This window comes from Dinoponera quadriceps, unplaced genomic scaffold (genome assembly GCF_001313825.1).
Source record: "Dinoponera quadriceps isolate SergipeBrazil2010 unplaced genomic scaffold, ASM131382v1 scaffold133, whole genome shotgun sequence".
NCBI lineage: Eukaryota > Metazoa > Arthropoda > Insecta > Hymenoptera > Formicidae > Dinoponera > Dinoponera quadriceps.
In genome coordinates this window covers 1-3,965 of record NW_014554236.1, presented here as the reverse complement: position 1 = coordinate 3,965, position 3,965 = coordinate 1, and the positions used below count along the sequence as shown (strand labels likewise).

The 3,965-nt window shown below is 35.3% G+C and overlaps 1 pseudogene; it reads right to left on the bottom strand.

The window, feature by feature from the left end:
* Positions 1–15: 15 nt before the first annotated feature.
* Positions 16–3,819, bottom strand: LOC106747631 (annotated as a pseudogene).
* Between the last annotated feature and the right edge of the window lie 146 nt (positions 3,820–3,965).

Below are 3,965 nucleotides of genomic sequence, written 5' to 3'. Positions count from 1 at the left end.
AGAGGAATCCAAAGCAAGTTTTCCGGTAGCTATCATCACATCTCTGTAATTCACTGCTGCATAAACTATATGTATAAGATTTTCAGGCTTGATTTTCGGAGATGCACGTCCTTCGACCCAACGAAATGTACTCAAATCATTTCGAATCTGATAGAAATTAATTTTTACGCATTTTCAATAAATACGAAGCAATGATTCAATGATATATTAATCAAACTCAGATCGCTTAGAATATCATGGAAATTAATTTCAGCTCATTCTTATTGATATGAAAATTCGCATGCCACATAATTCAATATAAAAAGAAGTATTTTCAAAAATTGACGATGCATACACTTGACAAGGAATTAGGTAAATATTTATACACATTTTTTGTTTCAAATGAAAATATTAACGTACCTCTTGAACGACGTAACCGCACTGCACAGGCCTCGGTTCTGGTAGTGATAACGCCAAGTGTCGATAAGAGCCCCAAATTCTTCCGGGACCTAAGACATTAATGGGTAAATCTAATCGCAATTGATTCATATAGAAAGGTTCCTGCAAGGAAAACTCGGGTGCGTCCTTATCTTGAATAAATATACATCCAACAATTTCACCACCCGGCTCCTTTCGTAAACAATTGACAAGTCCTAATACACCACACTCGAAATCACCTTCTGCGACGACTATTACTCTTTTGTTCCTGCTTGATTCATCGTCCATGTCCATGGCAGATTTTAACTCATCGATCCACGAGAACTCATGATTGTTTACGTGTATGATTTTTCGCATTTTTATAGATTTTTGANTTGTTTACGTGTACGATTTTTCGCATTTTTATAGATTTTTGCGCTTTTCTCAATAATATCAATGCTTCTCGTTCAGTGCGCTTCTCCATAATGATTTCCAGACCGTAGCGTTGCAGTAAGTTCTGATCTAAAGAGCCACACTGATCTTCTCGTGTCAACTGAAAGCCACCAGTTATTATGCTGGACAATAATTTATTGGTCATTACGCTTGTACTTTTCTTTAGAATTCCGACAGCAATGGCCATTATACATCTGTCATCTTTTGCTAATTTATCAAGCTGTATGATTGCGAGATTCTGAGGCAAAGAGGAGCTGTCATATCTATTGGCGGCCGCCACCAATGTGAGATTAGATCGTACGAGCGGCAAATTGTTTAGAACTTCTTGGACAATCGGAGTAAAGAGGTCGTCCAGCAGGACCATGTCGCTGTCCTCGATGAACTCAATCACTCTAATATTTATCATTTCGTAACATTCAAGCGCTATATGCACCGACATTCTCACCACCTCTTTCAAAGACATCATGGCGTTATCTCGATATGGAATGAAACCGTATTCCTCATAAACGGTTTGTACTCTGGTCAATCGACGAGATATGACTGTAGCCTTGACCCCACAAATTTCTATTCCTCCGGATACTATAGCGTCTAAACAATCATAGACACGTACAGGCAAATCTGTAATAAAATTCACAGATTTGTAATGAGATATGAAGTCCATTTATATATCTGCAACTGTTTACGAAAATTTTTTAGGCTAACGCAGACTTACTTTTTTCTTGAACGGAAATATTGTGCAACTGTTTCATGTGATATTCAGGATCGATTATCAATTTGCGAATTTCAGTCGGTACGCACATACTTCTTGAATCAAACGTTAAGATTTTCATTTGTAGCATATTGTCCATGAATGCTGTCCAATTTATAGGCCATCTGATGTGCCCTACTTTATCANCAATTTGCGAATTTCAGTCGGTACGCAAATACTTCTTGAATCAAACGTTAGGATTTTCATTTGTAGCATATTGTCCATGAATGTTGTCCAATTTATAGGCCACCTTATGTGCCCTTATGTACTTTACCGGTTATAGAAGCGCTTTTCAGCAAACGAAATAAACCAGTATATTGATAACCACGGAGTCGTAGCTCCTTATAAATATCTGCTGTGTTCATGCACTCATTATCTTCACCACTGTTGGATAAAAATTGAACAGGTAGTTTTTCATACGCAATGTCGTTAGGTACCCTTGCGAATCCACTGACGATTACGTTGTCATCTTCTATAATCTCGAAGTTATTACTGCCTATAAAAATATCATGCAAGAATTACGATATAAACCGCGCCTTTCTTTACATATAACTTTATCGGGTTAATTTTCTTCGAAATTATCGCGACCAAAATACAAAAGCAATTTACCTTCTTGTATTATAAGAACTAAACTCAAATAATCTCTCTTCGATACATTAGTGCNCTCATTATCTTCACCACTGTTGGATAAAAATTGAACAGGTAGTTTTTCACATGCAATGTCGTTAGGTACCCTTACGAATCCACTGACGATTACGTTGTCATCTTCTATAATCTCGGAGTTATTACTGCCTATAAAAATATCATGCAAGAATTACGATACAAACCGCGCCTTTCTTTACATATAACTTTATCGGGTTAATTTTCTTCGAAATTATTGCGACCAAAATACAAAAGCAATTTACCTTCTTGTATTATAAGAACTAAACTCAAATAATCTCTCTTCGATACATTAGTAGCGCGGACAAATTTAACATTTTCAAATACAATCGGTATGTTGCGATAATCAATGCCACTCAACAAACTAATCATGTGGCAAATTAGAAAAAGATAATCTGTCGCCGGTAGCAAATTTTTTCCATCAATTACATGACCAGAGAAATATTCGAACACTTCGTCAGCGGTGGTAATACTGACAGGTCTTTGTCTACTGGAAATTATGTGTTGTCCTCTGTACTGATAGACATAGTAATCGTCGGTATTATCCCATCTGTAACATTTGTAGACCGAAAATAATTGAAAATCGTTTTTGTACGCATGTAATTAAATACACACACATACTCACCTAACAAGAGGAGATATTCATTGGTGTTCCGCGACTAACTGGAAATTGCACTGGTGGATATAAATTTGCAATCTGTGGCTGAAAACCTATATTATAAAGATCACCAATTCCTTCTAGAAACCTTTGTATGGTATGTTTCTGGTCCCGTTTGCACAGTGAAATCACTGTTGATTCCAACGACTTTGCTATAATTGTACAAGTAAGTCTTTTGAGATTATTAAATCGAAATTCTTGGAGCTTCTAAGTCAGATGTTAACATCGCAATCATTAAAAAGTATGGTTGGGCAGATATGAACGGGGCAACACACCTGCAAAAATAGCACAATTTTATGCTGACAGTTTATTCCATCCAGTACCATTCCGAAAAATTATAACTTTGATACCGGAGGATGCGATACTCGTCCATATAGCGATTCAAAATGGTTTTCAATCGTACATTTTCTTCTCATATATAATAATATATATGAGAATATATTTTTGCAGGTGTGTTGTCCCGTTCATATCTGCCCAACCATACTGGACCGCGACTTTTTAATGATTGCGATGGTAACATGTGACTTAGAGCTCTAAGAATTTCGATTTAATAATCTCAAGGGACTTACTGTGATTCGCAATATTATCGTCAATCTGAAAAATAATAAATATTATCAAATATATCATAAATCTGCGTAGATGTAATTAATTAACTAATCACATAATATTGTTTATTACGTATTAAATAATATATATGAGAAGAAAATGTACGATGGCACTCATTTTCATTTTGTACATTAATATTGTTAATAGTGAATAGTNTGTTGTCCCGTTCATATCTGCCCAACCATACTGGACCGCGACTTTTTAATGATTGCGATGGTAACATCTGACTTAGAAGCTCCAAGAATTTCGATTTAATAATCTCAAGGGACTTACTGTGATTCGCAATATTATCGTCAATCTGAAAAATAATAAATATTATCAAATATATCATAAATCTGCGTAGATGTAATTAATTAACTAATCACATAATATTGTTTATTACGTATTAAATAATATATATGAGAAGAAAATGTACGATGGCACTCATTTTCATTTTGTACATTA